This window comes from Triticum dicoccoides, chromosome 6B (genome assembly GCF_002162155.2).
Source record: "Triticum dicoccoides isolate Atlit2015 ecotype Zavitan chromosome 6B, WEW_v2.0, whole genome shotgun sequence".
Lineage (NCBI taxonomy): Eukaryota > Viridiplantae > Streptophyta > Magnoliopsida > Poales > Poaceae > Triticum > Triticum dicoccoides.
Genome location: NC_041391.1, coordinates 4,049,934 through 4,066,274, shown reverse-complemented (window position 1 = coordinate 4,066,274; position 16,341 = coordinate 4,049,934). Strand labels below are relative to the sequence as shown.

The following is a 16,341-nucleotide window of genomic DNA, read 5'->3' as shown; positions in this document are numbered from 1 at the left end:
GCGTAGATGTTATATGCATGAGTAGAACACAAGTGGGTTGTGGGCGATACAAGTCATACTACTTACCAGCATGTCATACTTTGGTTCGGCGGTATTGTTGGATGAAGCGGACCGGACCGACATTATGCGTACGCTTACGCGAGACTGGTTCTACCGACGTGCTTTGCACACAGGTGGTTGGCGGGTATCAGTTTCTCCAACTTTAGTTGAACCAAGTGTGACTACGCCCGGTCCTTGTTGAAGGTTAAAACAGCACTAACTTGACGAAATATCGTTGTGGTTTTGATGCGTAGGTAAGAACGGTTCTTGCTCAGCCCATAGCAGCCACGTAAAACTTGCAACAACAAAGTAGAGGACGTCTATCTTGTTTTTGCAGGGCATGTTGTGATGTGATATGGTCAAGGCATGATGATATATTTATTGTATGAGATGATCATGTTTTATTGAAGTTATCGGCAACTGGCAGAAGCCTTATTGTTGTCTCTTTATTGCATAAGATGCAAGCGCCAAATAATTGCTTTAATTTATTGCTATGCGATAGCAATAGTTGCAAAAGCAATAGCTGGTGAGACGGCCATGTGACGACACGTTGATAAAAGATCAAGATGATGGAGATCATGGTGTCATGCCGGTAACAATGAAGATCATGACAGTACTTTGGAGATGGAGATCAAAAGCACAAGATTATGATGGCCATATCATGTCACATATTTTGATTGCATGTGATGTTTATCTTTTATACATCTTATTTTTCTTAGTTCGACAGTAGCTTTATAAGATGATCTCTCACTAAATTTCAAGGTAAAAGTGTTCTCCCTGAGTATGCACCATTGCCAAAGTTCGTCATGCCGAGACACCACGTGATAATCGGGTGTGATAAGCTCAACGTTCATCTACAACGGGTGTAAGACAGTTTTGCACACGCAGAATACTTGGGTTAAACTTGACGAGCCTAGCATATGCAGATATGGCCTCGGAACACTGAGACCTAAAGTTCGAGCGTGAATCATATAGTAGGTATGATCAACATAGTGATGTTCACCATTGAACACTACTCCATCTCACGTGATGATCGGACAAGTTTTAGTTGATATGGATCACGTGATCACTTAGGTGATTAGAGGGATGTCTATCTAAGTGGGAGTACTTAAGTAATATGATTAATTGAACTTTAATTTATCATGAACTTAGTCCTGGTAGTATTAGCATATCTATGTTGTAGATCAATAGCTCGCGATGTTGCTCCCCGTTTATTTTGATATGTTCCTAGAGAAAAACTATGTTGAAAAATGTTAGTAGCAATGATGTGGATTGGATCTATGATCTAAGGATTATCCTCATTGTTGCACAGAAGTATTATGTCCTTGATGCACCGCTAGGTGATAGAACTATTGCAGGAGCAGATGCAGACGTTATGAACGTTTTGACAAAAGCTCGGTATGATAACTACTTGATAGTTTAGTGCACCATGCTTTACGGCTTAGAACCGGGACTTCAAAAATGTTCTGAACGCCACAGAACATATAAGATGTTCCAAGAGTTGAAATTGGTATTTCATACTCATGCCCATGTCGAGAGGTATGAGACCTCTGACAGTACTTTGCCTACAAGATGGAGGAGAATAGCTCAACCAATGAGCATGTGCTCAGATTGTCTGGGTACTACAATTGCTTGAATCAAGTGGGAGTTAATCTTCCAGATAAGATAGTAATTGATAAAGTTCTCTAGTCACTATCACCAAGTTACTAGAACTTCGTGATGAACTATAATATGCAAGGGATGACGAATATAATTCCCAAGCTCTTCGTGATGCAGAAATCGACGAATGTAGAAATCAAAAAGAGCATCAATTGTTGATGGTTAACAAGACCACTAGTTTCAAGTAAAGGGGCAAAGGGAAGAAAGGGAACTTCAAGAAGAATGTCAAGCAAGTTGCTGCTCAAGTGAAGAAGCCCAAGTGTGGACCTAAGCCTGAAACTAAGTGTTTCTACTGCAAAGGGACTGGTCACTGGAAGCGGAACTTCCCCAAGTAATTGACGGATAAGAAGGATGGAAAAGTGAACAAAAGTATATTTGATATACATATTATTGATGTGTACTTTACTTGTGTTTATAGCAACCCCTCGGTATTTGATACTAGTTCAGTTTCTAAAAGTAGTAACTCGAAACGGGAGTTGCAGAATGAACAGAAACTAGTTAAGGGTGAAGTGATGATGTGTGTTAGAAGTAGTTCCAAGATTGATATGATCATCATCGGACACTCCCTATACTTTCGGGATTAGTGTTGAACCTAAATAAATGTTATTTGGTGTTTGCGTTGAGCATGAATAAGATTTGATCATGTTTATTGAAATACGGTTATCCATTTAAGTTAGAGAATAATTGTTATTCTGTTTACATGAATAAAACCTTCTATGGTCATACAGCCAATGAAAATGGTTTGTTGGATCTCGATCGTAGTGATACACATATTCATAATATTGAAGCCAAAAGATGCAAAGTTAATAATGATAGTGCAGCTTATTTGTGGCACTGCCGTTTAGGTCATATTGGTGTAAAGCGCATGAAGAAACTCCATGCTGATGGGCTTTTGGAATCACTTGATGCTTGCGAACCATGCCTCATGGGCCAGATAACTAAGACTCCGTTCTCTGGAACAATGGAGTGAGCCACTGACTTATTGGAAATAAATACATACCGATGTATGCGGTCCAATGAGTGTTGAGGCTCATGGCAGGTATCATTGTTTTATGACCTTCACAGATGATTTGAGCAGATATGTGTATATCTACTTGATGAAACACAAGTCTGAAACACTTGAAAAGTTCAAAGATTTTCAGAGTGAAGTAGAGAATCATCGTAACAAGAAAATAAAGTTTCTACGATCTGATCGTAGAGGCAATTATTTGAGTTACGAGTTTGACCTTCAATTAAAATAATGTGGAATAGTTTCACAAACTCATGCCACCTGGAACACCACAGCATAATGGTGTGTCCGAATGTCATAACCGTACTTTATTGGATATGGTGCAATCTATGATGTCTCTTACCGATTTACCACTATCATTTTGGGGTTGTGCATTAGAGACAGCTGCATTCACGTTAAATAGGGCACCATCTAAACCGTTGAGACGACACCTTATGAACTGGGGTTTGGCAAGAAACCCAAGTTGTCGTTTCTTAAAGTTTGGGGTTGCGATGCTTATGTGAAAAAGTTTCATTCTGATAAGCTCAAACCCAAATCGGAGAAATGTGTCCTCATAGGATACCCAAAGGAGACAGTTGGGTACACATTCTATCACAGATCCGAAGGCAAGACATTCATTGCTAAGAATGGATCCTTTCTAGAGAAGGAGTTTCTCTCGAAAGAAGTGAGTGGGAGGAAAGTAGAACTTGATGAGGTAACTGTACCTGCTCCCTTATTGGAAAGTAGTTCATCACAGAAATCTGTTCCTGTGACTCCTACACGAATTAGTGAGGAAGTTAATGATGATGATCATGAAACTTCAGATCAAGTTTCTACCGAACCTCGTAGGTCAACCAGAGTAAGATCTGCATCAGAGTGGTATGATAATCATGTTCTGGAAGTCATGTTACTAGACCATGACGAACCTGCAAACTATGTCGAAGCGATGATGAGCCCAGATTCTGCGAAATGGTTTGAGGCCATGACATTTGAGATAGGATCCATGTATGAGAACAAAGTGTGGACTTTGGTTGACTTGCCCGATGATCGGAAAGCCATACAAAATAAATGGATCTTCAAGAGGAAGACGGACGCTGATATTAGTGTTACTATCTACAAAGCTAGACTTGTCGAAAATGGTTTTGACAAAGTTCAAGGTGTTGACTACGATGAGATTTTCTCACTCGTAGCGATGCTTAAGTCTGTCCGAATCATGTTAGCAAATTGCCACATTTTATGAAATCTGGCAAATGGATGTCAAAACTAAATTCCTTAATGGATTTCTTAAAGAAGAGTTATATATGATGCAACCAAAAGGTTTTGTCGATCCTAAAGGTGCTAACAAAATGTGCAAGCTCCAGCGATCCATCTATGGACTGGTGCAAGCATCTCGGAGTTGGAATATACGCTTTGATGAATGGATCAAAGCATATAGTTTTATACAGACTTGTAGTAAAGCCTGTATTTACAAGAAAGTGAGTGGGAGCACTACAGCATTTCTGATAAATATATGTGAATGACAATATTGTTGATCGGAAATAATGTAGAATTTTTTGGAAAGCATAAAGGAGTTTTTGAAAAGAGTTTTTTCAAAGAAAGACCTCGGTGAAGCTGCTTACATATTGAGCATCAAGATCTATAGAGATAGATCAAGACGCTTCATAAGTTTTTTCAATGAGTACATACCTTGACAAGATTTTGAAGTAGTTCAAAATGGAACAGTCAATGAAAGAGTTCTTGCTTGTGTTACAAGGTGTAAAATTGAGTAAGACTCAAAGCCCGACCACGGCAGAAGATAGAAAGAGAATGAAAGTCATTCCCTATGCCTTAGCCATAGATTCTATAAAGTATGCCATGTTGTGTACCAGATCTATTGTATACCCTACACCGAGTTTGACAAGGGAGTACAATAGTGATCTAGGAGTAGATCACTGAACAGCGGTCAAAAATATCCTTAGTGGGATAAGGATATGTTTCTCGATTATGGAGGTGACAAAAGGTTCGTCGTAAAGGGTTACATCGATACAAGTTTTGACATTGATCCAGATGATTCTAAGTCTCAATCTGTATACATATTGAAAGTAGGAGCAATTAGCTAAAGTAGCTCCGTGCAGAGCATTGTAGACATAGAAATTTGCAAAATACATACGGATCTGAATGTGACAGACCCGTTGACTAAGCTTCTCTCACAAGCAAAACATGATCACACCTTAGTACTCTTTGGGTGTTAATCACATAGAGATGTGAACTAGATTATTGACTCTAGTAAAACCCTTTGGATATTAGTCACATGGCGATGTGAACTAATCACATGGTGATGAGAACTATTGGTGATAAATCACATGGCGATGTGAACTAGATTATTGACTCTAGTGCAAGTGGGAGACTGAAGGAAATATGCCCTGGAGGCAATAATAAAGTTATTATTTATTTCCTTATTTCTTGATAAATGTTTATTATTCATGCTAGAATTGTATTAACTGGAATCATAATACATGTGTGAATACATAGACAAAACAGAGTGTCACTAGTATGCCTCTACTTGACTAGCTCGTTGAATTAAAGAGGGTTAAGTTTCCTAGCCATAGACATGAGTTGTCATTTGATAAACGGGATCACATCATTAGGATTATGATGTGATTGACTCGACCCATTCCATTAGCTTAGCACTTGATCGTTTAGTATGTTGTTATTGCTTTCTTCATGACTTATACATGTTCCTATGACTATGAGATTATGCAACTCCCGAATACCGAAGGAACACTTTATGTGCTACCAAACGTCACAATGTAACTGGGTGATTATAAAGGTGCTCTACAGGTGTCTCCGATGGTGTTTGTTGAGTTGGCATAGATCAAGATTAGGATTTGTCACTCCGATTGTCGGAGAGGCATCTCTGGGCCCTCTCGGTATTGCACATCACTATAAGTCTTGCAAGCAATGTGACTAATGAGTTAGTCACGGGATTATGCATTACAGAACGAGTAAAGAGGCTTGCCGGTAACGAGATTGAGCTAGGTATTGAGATACCGACGATCGAATCTCGGGGAAGTAACATACCGATGACAATGGGAACAACGTATGTTGTTATGCAGTTTGACCGATAAATATCTTCGTAGAATATGTGGGAGCCAATATGAGCATCCAGGTTCCGCTATTGGTTACTGACCGGAGACATGTCTCGGTCATGTCTACATAGTTCTCGAACCCGTAGGGTCCGCACGCTTAATGTTCGGTGATGATTTGTATTATGAGTTTATGTGTTTTGATGTACCCAAGGTAGTTCGGAGTCCCGGATGAGACCGGGGACATGACGAGGAGTCTCGAAATGGTCGAAACGTAAAGATCGATATATTGGACGACTATATTCGGACATCGGAAAGGTTCCGAGTGATTCAGGTATTTTTTTGGAGTACCGAAGAGTTACGGGAATTCGTATTGGGCCTTAATGGGTCATACGGGAAAGGAGAGAGAGGCTCTAAAGGGTGGCCGCACCTCTCCCCATGGACTAGTCCGAATTGGACTATGGAGGGGGCGCCCCCTTCCTTCCTTCTCCTTCTCCCTTCCCTTTTTCCTATTCCATGTGGGAGGTGGAATCCTACTGGGACTTGGGAGTCCTAGTAGGACTCCACACTTGGGCGCGCCCTATGAGGGCTGGCCTCCTCCTCCCTCCATCCTTTATATACTTGGCCAGGGGGCACCCCATAGACACAACAATTGATCATTGCTCTTTTAGCCGTGTGCGGTGCCCCCCTCCACCATAATCCACCTCGGTCATATCGAATCGGTCGGTACCATCATCATCACCGTCATCACGCCGTCGTGCTGACGGAACTCTCCCTCGAAGCTCTGCTGGATCGGAGTTCGTGGGACATCATCGAGCTGAACGTGTGCTGAACTCGGAGGTGCCGTACGTTCGGTACTTGGATCGGTCGGATCGTGAAGACGTACGACTACATGAACCACGTTGTTCTAACGCTTCTGCTTTCGGTCTACGAGTGTACGTGGACACACTCTCCCCTCTCGTTGCTATGCATCACCATGATCTTGCATGTGTGTAGGAAATTTTTTAAATTATTACGTTCCCCAACATTGACGAACCCTAACGAGCCATTTTATCTTCATGTAAGTTGACACTTCCATGATGAAAAAGTGATTATTGTCATATGGAACACATCCCCGACAGTACATGTATGACTATCTTGATTTTTTATAAAATTATCACAGATATGCATGGCTGAAACAAAACATGACCTACTATGACAAATGTGTATCATCACGGATGTTTTTTTTTTGTAGTTCTAGCCATCTAATGTAATATGATGGTAGTGCATAGTCATATACTCGGAATGACTATTGAAATATACTCCCTCCGTTCCCAAATACTTGTCTTTCTAGGCATTTCAAATGGACTCAACATACGGATGTATGTAGACATATTTTAAAGTGTAGATTCACTCATTTTGCACTGTATGTAGTCACTTGTTGAAATTTCTAGAAAGACAAGTATTTAGGAACGGAGGGAGTAGAATACAAAATTTGTGTGAAACAACAAGATGAAACTACCAGTCAAACAAATTTTCAAATGGTCGATTTTGACAAAAATCGTCTTAAAACGTCCAAACATGCACACCAAACTGAAGATTACATCCCAAGAAAGTGCTAGCCAATCGTCTGAATGGAATCACAATGTCGATGTGCATCTTTTTATGTAAAGCTTAGTTTTTTTAATCAAAGCACCGTTGTGTAGATTAGAAGGGGTTGGGTGAAGAAGATTAAGGGAGGTGACTAAAACACAACTCATGCTACCCAGGTACACCCTCATGACCAGACCCTCCCATGTTCGGTCGCTTACATAGCTCGGGTTTGGCTGACTGGGAATGCCCGAAGGCCCAGTGGTGACCAGGGAGGAGGGGTTAGTCGACCAGGGGAGGAGTCCTACAAGGACTCCACAAGGCTTGCCTTGCCCCTAAAGACAGATGGGGTTCAGCCTACCTGGCCGCAAGGATGCCTTGCCCCAAGCAACGAGGGGAAATAGGATTCTTCCAGAACCTTCAGAGCCTTTCCAAAAGTTTCCATCATGATATAGAACCTTCTAGTACCTTTCAAACACTTCCGGACATCACTAAAACACTCCAGAACCACCCAAAACACTATCGAGATCTTTCGAAACACTTTCCAAACCCTTCTCTCTTGATCTCCATTAAATTTTAGCATTCCTAAATTTCACTAACGTTAAGCATGTGACCCTATAGGTTTGAGCATATATAGACATGTCTCGAGCACCTTTCAATCAATAATTGCCAACGGGGTCTAGAGACCCATAATATTTCCCATTTATCATCGAAGATCTTTATCGAGTGAACCTTGTATTATCACATACAATTCCTCTTGCCTCGTGATACATTACATAACCCGAGGTCAACGCCTTGATCACTATACCTAGTTATCCTCATTACTTGTTTATACTCTTTTCTTGTTTCCGTATTCCAGCATCCCCGTGGATAACTCCTTTACCACAATGCCGGCCAGGCAATGCTGGACACCGTCATGCTGAGTGGGCCCAGAGTGTATCTCTCCCTCGCCGAGGGGGCAAATCCCAGTTTTGATATTACCTAGCACCACAACATACTTTCCAACTTATCTAAAAGTCACCTTTATAATTACCCAGTTACACAGTAATGTTTGGTCACCATGTATCAACAATCTGGTATCCGGGTCTCCGGCATTCTCCTTGTCTAAGGCGACAAGTAAACGTTCACACATTATGAGAAAGTACCGACAACATATTGACGATGTGATATCATAGTATTTTGTAAGTGGGTCTATTCAACACCATGTGTTGTCATTATTGTTGGCATCCTTGTTACATTAACAATGCCCATTATTAGAAAAACAAGACCATCAATAATACATGAGCTAGTTGAGTGATGCTTGACTAGGGATCTCTTTGATGTTTATTATTCCACACATGCAATTAGGTTTTCCTCCAAATCTCATACTCAGTAACTAATGCAATTCTAGCATAGAATATAAACTTAATCACGAACAAAGACATAAAATTATAATAACTTTATTATTGCTTTTAGGTCATATTTCGAACATCCATAATGGTCTCCACCTTGGATGCCATCTTGACCGCGCCTTGTATCCTTGATATACAACGCCGACCCTAGGGTTGAGATTCAGGTTTTGTCTGGATAAATTCCAACTAATGCAACTCTTAGTTGTAGGCATGACTATCGCGAGACCTACCATTACGCGCATCTTCGAAAACCCAATCTAGTTTAGACTATCTTTTACTGTCCTTCAATTGCATGCAGGAATGGACCTTCGTGGTCGGGTTCGCCATGCTTCCGACACCGTCAATAACCCTCTTGAGTTCGAATAACTATTGCTAAAACCCATAATTTGTCACATGTTTGCAGAAGGGTCTTCAAAGCCATCTTCATCAAATCGAGAGTTATCGCTCTCACCAAAAGACGAGGACAGCTCAATACTTATCACTAGCCCTAGTAGGGATTCGATGACGTGGGCTATAAAACAGTGATAAGGACCTAGGAAATAAGCAAACGATGGATCAACCCAGAAGTAGCACAATCGACTTGATAATTTAGTCTTTTTTTTTAAAGATCCAGCAATTGCTGGCTTTTCATTGATTATAGCAGGAAGCAGCGGGAAAACAAAGGGGGGGGGTGAAGATCCGAGGATCAAGTGCGTAGGGCCAGCCACATACGGCCGAAAACCCTAGTACAGGAGAAGGAAAATTTCTCTCAGGGTGGCTCCCTGAAGGGGCTCTCGATGCACGTTGCGCCTGCGATCCTCCAGAGCTCGATGCTGTCTCGGATGTGCCTGATGGTTTCTCGCACGCTCGGGAGGTTGCTTCGAAAAGTGCAGTTGTTTCTCTCTTGCCAGATTTCCCAGCAAGTGAGCAGCAGGATTGACCGCGCACCATGTCGCCGTGATGGATCAGTGCGCGCCAAAATGTTGTGGATGATCGTACTGGAGTTCCCGCGGCTCCAGCAATCTGCAGGGGAGAGGGCGGAGCAGCCGTGCCATTGCCCGATCGCAGACCTGTCTAGACTCCGGGCAGCTCCAGAACAGGTGGTGCGATGATTCGAGGCTTCTGACGCAGAGTTGGCAGAAGCAGCCATTCGGCCAGCCCCGCCTCTGCAATCTGTCGTTGCACCAGAGCTTGTCAAGCAGCAGTAGCCACGAGAAGATTTTGATCTTCCCCGGCGCCCAGGCTTTCCAGATCAAGTGGTCGAAGTTGGTCGCCGTCCTGCCCTGAAACTGAGCTTGGTATGCGGACCTGGCCGAGTACATCCCGGAGCTTGAATGCTTCCAGGTAAGGTCGTCTAGCACTCCTGCTTGGAGGGGCGGCGCCGATCGTTGCAACTCGCGGTGCAAGGCAAGAACGTCCTCAAGCAGGTGCTGATTTTGCCCGTGGGCAAGATCCCGGATCCAGGTGTCATCGCTGAGTGCATCATGGACCGATCGGTGCTTTCGCCGAGAGTGGGTGAAGAGCTCGGGGAAGCGCTGGGAGAGGTTTGCGTGCCCGAGCCACGGGGAGTGCCAGAAGGATGCCCGCGTCCCGTCTCCGATCGTCACCTTTGTCGAGGACGAGAAGAGTGCCCAGTCCGCCTTGTCGCATGGCAGTTCAGAGCCGACCCAGGGCCTTTCCGGGTGGTGCCAGGCGATCCATAGCCAACGAAGACAGGGTGCTCTACCGAAGCGCTGCAGGTCGGGGATGCCTAGGCCTCCATGCTCCGTGGGGGCGCACACCGTCGGCCAATTGACCTTGCAGCTGGCACCCGTGATTTCTTCATCTTGGCGCCAAAGGAAACGTCGCCTGCACTTGTCGATCTCCCTGAGGATCTTCTTTGGGACACGGAGGACGGTGAGCGCGAAGGTTGGCATTGCGGTCAAGACGCATCGGACGAGCGCCCGGTGTCCCGCCATCGGCAGTAGTTTGCCCTTCCATCCCGCCAGCCTTGCCTTGATTCTGTCGATGATGAACTGGAGGTGGACGAGGCGTAGCCGGCCCGTGGTGACCGGGAGACCAAGGTATCTGATGGGGAAGGGGGCGATCGAGCCCTGAAAACCCTGCAGCACCTCCTCCATGTTTACGTTCTCACAGCGGATGAGGGAGACCGTAGACTTGGCTTGGTTGATACGTAGACCGGTCGCTTTTCCGAAGTCATCTATGATGCGTAGCAGGGAGTCGACCTCGTCGCGGCTAGGGTTTAAGAAGATGACTGCATCGTCAGCATAAAGGCTCACCCGTAGCGCAAGGTCACGTCCAGGGAGGCGGTGCAGAAGCTGCTGATCCACAGCCGCGGCGATGAGGCGATGAAGCGGGTCAATAGCTAGGATGAAAAGGAAGGGGGACAGCGGGTCGCCCTGACGCAATCCTCGCAAATGTAGGATCCTTGGGCCTGCCGTGCCATTGAGGGAGACCGAGGATGAGGCGGTGACGAGAAGACGCGCGACCCAGTCCCTCCAGCGCGCGCTAAACCCTAGCTTCTGAAGCAATTCGAGGAGATACTCCCAGGACACGGTGTCGAAGGCTTTCGCTATGTCTAGTTTCATAAGAAGACACGGTGTCCTACGGCGGTGCAGGGCCTGACGGAGTTTTGCAGATAGAGGAAGCTGTCATGTATGCATTTTGTCTTCAGGAAAGCCGTCTGCGCAGGCGAGATGATGCAGCCGATGACGGAGGCGAGCCTGATGGAGAGGACCTTGGAGATGAGCTTCGCGATTGAATGGATCACGTTGATAGGCCTGTAGTCAGTGATCGCCGTCGCCCCGTCCTTCTTTGGCAGGAGGATGATCGTCGCGTTGTTGATCATGGACATGTCGCGCCCCACGAGGTTGTAGAACTGATGGAAGGCCTCCATGACGTCGTCCTTGATGATGGGCCAGCAGGAGCGGAAGAATGAGCCGTTGAAGCCGTCTGGTCCTGGGGACTTTTCCTGTGGAGACTTGCAGATCGCCGCCCACACCTCCTCTTCGGTGAATGGGTTGTTGAGGCCGGCCGCGGGCAGGGTTGGCATGCGGACAGTGTCCCAGTTGATGGTGCAGCTACACGGCTTCGTCGACCCTAAGGTGGAGCTGAAGTGCTCGTGGATGATCTGTTTCTTGTCTTCATGGGAGGTGGCGATGGCGCGGCCGCTGTGGAGGGCGTGAATGAAGTTTTTCTGTCGCCTGGAGTTGATCTTCGCCTGGAAAAACGCCGTCCTGGCGTCACCCGCACGAAGCCAGGTGATCCGCGACGCCTGCCGCTTGCAGGCCCTGTCGATCGCAGCGAGGCCGAGAACGCGCAGCTTAAGATGTCTCCGCAGCTGCAGCTCTGTGTCCGAGAGTTGTCTGCGTTCCTGGGCAACGTCATTTTAAAAGTCATTTGCATGATTCAATTACAAACCAGTTGTTTTAAGGTAATTTGTGATTTGTTAATAAGTCTAATAACTGGCCCCGATACTGACCCCGAAAGCCAAGAAAATGTACCAGGTTCAGAACTCCAATCAAACACAAAGGGCCTGATACTGACCCCGAAAGGCAAGAAAATGTACCGAAGGATGAAAATGAACAAGCAACTTACAAGTAGCATAGCTGAACAATTAATAGCTGGAGTGTTTCAAAGCAAAGTACAATGATAAATAGAACATGCATAGATACCAAATCATATGGGGCAATCACATAGAAGTATGAAACGATGAGGTTTGCAGCAAACAAACTTTGAAGACTACAACAAGTATCTAATGAATGTCAACATGTGCTAAAATGTGTAAATGGAGGAGGAGATTGACTGGTCACCCTATACGTCAAGCTGGCCAAAAATTTGCAGCCAAGGTACAGGATTCCCTTGTGGTTTCCAGAAGAAAAGTAGTATTGGGAAATAAATGTGTGGCCAGATGGCTTCCGAAACGATGCTGTGATGTGTAAGTGCGTGATGCCGCAGAAGTTGTCTTAAAAACTGCAACCTGCGTGCATCTCTGTCCTAATCCTACTCGGGATCGACCACCAAGGTGTTCAAACTTTGAATGTGTATGCATGTTTAGACCTTTCAGATGAAGTTTGGAGCCTGGTGTGTCTCTGGAGGAGGAGCTGAAGAAGAGGTTACCGGGACGTCATTGCATGTTGTGTCTGACGTCCCTCATGCTGCCGTCGCCGGTGGTGTTTCTTGTGCGCCAGGATGCGACATGCCGGCATCCTCACCGGAGAAGCGAGGGTGGTGAATGAAGAGGCTGCGAGCACTGTCGTCCATCTCGTAGTCCCAGAAGGAGCTGGCAGGGCCCCATGCGTTGAACCATGACTCGTCGGCCTGAGCCCACATGCCGCCGGACGGCGCCGACGAGTGAAACATTTCGGCCGAGTAGGGCGTAGCCGCGTCACGGGAGCTGCCGTCCTGGGGAATAGTCGTTGGGGGCGGATGCTGTGGTTGGTTTTCAAGCGTGGACCATTCTGCGTGCTGCTGTTCCCGCTGCCGCGGAGCTTCCTGCGGTTGGCCGGCGCCTCGTCAGAAGTTTGCGGAGGCGACGATGATGACGACGAGCAGGAAGCGGTGCCGGCGGCGGCCGAGGTGGCAGCGGAGCTGGCCGCGCTGGTGGGGCCGCTCCCTCCTGCGCGGCCCTTCCCGAGGAACCGATCGGGGAAATTGAGCCGCGCGTTCTCGCCACGGAGCTTGAAGGCCTCGCGGTCGTACTCGTACGCCATGGCGGCATTCTCTGCGGTGTCGAACGTGCCGAGCCACAGCGGCGTGCGATTCCGTGGCAGGCGGATCTCCGCCACCCACTTACCCCAGTCCCGCTGCCGCATGCCGCGGTACAGTTTCTGCGGCGGGGGCGGCGCCCGCATCAGCTGCTGGTATAGCGAAGGCGGCATGCCGGTCAGGCCGCCGCGCTCTCGGCTGGCATGAAGAACGACTGGGTCGCGCAGGGAGGCGACCCGCCGAACGAGATCATCTGCTGGTGCCGCAAAGGCGGCTGCGGCGGCGGCGGCGACGCTGGTTGGGACATGCCGGGGTACTGCGGGAGAAGCTGCGGGGTCTCGCCCGCCGTCGTCGCCGAGGGCTCATACGCGAAGGGGAAGATGTGCCGCGCGGAAGGCGCAACGGCGTCAGAAGCCCGGAAAGATCGAGGAGAGGCCGGTGCGGACGACGAGGAAGTGGAGAGCGACGACGTGGTCCCGTGGAGGCGGTCGGGGCTCCTCCCGATCTTCCTGAGCGGGCGCAGCAATGCCGCGGACGCGTCCTCGAAGACCTGCGCCAGCTGCTGCTGCCGCCGCGCCTGTATCGGCGTCACCCCCTTCCCCTTCCACCTCCTGCCAGTCCCGCGACCGCCTCCGCTTCCACTCTCGCCGCTCGCGCTCGATGCGTCCATGCGCGCGGAGAAGACTTGGCGTCGCGGGGGAGCGAGCGCGAACCTCTTTCTACCGGATACGGTACCTACCGGCAAACCATCTGCCACTCAAATGCGAAGTGATTCGTGCTATAGGGAGGCCCACAGACAATGTATAGATGTGTATACTAAGAGTCTATCTCTTGTATCTTTATTAATAGTCAAATCAATATCAGATGAAAGGAGTCCATGTCAGCAATATAGTTATACTTGACGCATGCATGGTCCATTCTCTCTCCTCATTCTCATGTACTGAAGATGCATCACATGTCAAACTAATTCATGCCCTTTATTTTCTCTTTGGCAATTTCATTCATTCATATTTTTTAAACTACAACTTGATTTTTAAAACTTTTTATATATTTGAACTCCTGATGCCAAGACCTTCAGAAAAAGATTAACCTTGAATACATTCAAACATCTTTTAATTTCAACATTTCAAATGAGTGAAACATGTTTTGTGGAATACATGAAATAAGCATTTGAGTGAAACCAAAATTTTCAAATGAGTACATTCTGTTTTCATGCATATGTAACAAATTTCATTGTGAAATATTTTTAACTTGTTATTTAGAAAATGTGAAACTAGTTATTTTAAAACATGTGAGACGGATTATTTCAAATTTTTTTAATAAATGAGTGAAATCTATTTCATGAAGCGAGTGAAAATGGTTTTTCATTTCATTTAAATTTCACTTATTTACAAAATATACATTTAACCAATTTCACTAGTTTCGGGAAACACATAACATTCATTTTTAGAAAACATATTACACTCATTTCACTAGTTTCCAAAATAATTATTTAACAAATTTGAAACAATGCATTTCACTTGGAAAACCGATTTCACTCATTTCGAGAACTGGTTTCAATCATTTTGAGAATTGTAATTTGAAATGAGTGAAATTAATATTTTGACATGATTGAAATAGTAAAAATTAAACTAGTTTAAATATATTCAAGATTGGTCTCATTCTAAACATCTTATGTTCCAGAATTTGAATATATGAAAATTTTAAATAATAGAACAATGCTGTAAAAAATATTGGCCATCAAAAAATGTAAACAAAAATAAAATGCATAGACTTGTTTGAAAGAGAGGAGAGATGCTGCATGCATGCATACATCCCGCTGCAAAAAGTACTGCCATTCCTGACATGGGCCTTATTCATCTGACGATGATTTGACTATATACAAAAATATAACTGCCTAAATACATGATTATACATATGAATGGGTCCCGCTTAGACACACATCGTAGAGCACGTGAACGGTGGATGGGTAGCCGGTAGCTACCAGCACCGGTAAAAGAGACTTTGCGGCGCGCCATGGGCAAAAGATCGTGGTCGGTGGTCGGGGCCCCACGAGCATGGACTCGACAAGGTAACTCCACTCTATGTAAAAAAAATGGAAATTATATTTGGTTGCCGTTCGCCGGGAGAGGGTGGCATTTCGAACGATTTTGCTGTGTACTTTTAGTTGTGTCGGGGGTAACAGTTTCTTGAGAGCAACATGCCATTTTCTGGCAGGATGACAGTTTTGAGGTTTCATCCGAGAAAACATCATGTTGTTTTGAAAAAACGGTCATCCCACACACGACTAAAATGCCATGAAAACGTTCGCAAATGCCACCCTTCCCGGCGAAGGTTCACCAGCTAAGGGGGGCCTTGTAAAAAGGTAACTCCATTCCCGTGTAGAGCAAAGCTCGAATTGACCCCTCCTTCGAGACGGCGCTAGTGTTTCCTCTGAGGCGATGCAAGGGGGAACCCTAGCGCAGCTAGCCTTCTTCCTCTCTCTCTCCCTCTTCACCACTACCACCGGCTAGCATTGTTATGACAGTGGGCCATGCACTGAAGGTGTCGGGGATTTCCTCTCTTGTTGATACGATGGTCGGACGGTCATCGGAAGCGATGGTGGTTTTTGTTTGATGGTGTGGTGATGAGAGCACGCGGATCCGACACCCTACACGTCGATCGGGATCGGGTGTGCTCTACAGCTGCTAGTGTGGAGGTGCGCCTGGCGGTAGCTCAATGCCACGGGTAGGCTAGAGCCTTTGGGTGAAGCAGTGCTCCTCTCCCTCGCCACCACCGGGGAATGTCGTTGAGGCCGGATATTATCCGGCCCTTACAGGCCATGGCATCCGAGGAGATGTATCTGGTGGCAGATGTTATGATGTGCTACCATGCATGGCATGCACAACAATCATTGACAAGATGATATAGTGTGGTAGTGATAAGATCTTCCAATGATTTCTTC

At 45.9% G+C, this 16,341-nt stretch overlaps 1 pseudogene; it reads right to left on the bottom strand.

The window, feature by feature from the left end:
* Positions 1-12,752: 12,752 nt before the first annotated feature.
* LOC119322209 lies at positions 12,753-14,067 on the bottom strand (annotated as a pseudogene).
* Between the last annotated feature and the right edge of the window lie 2,274 nt (positions 14,068-16,341).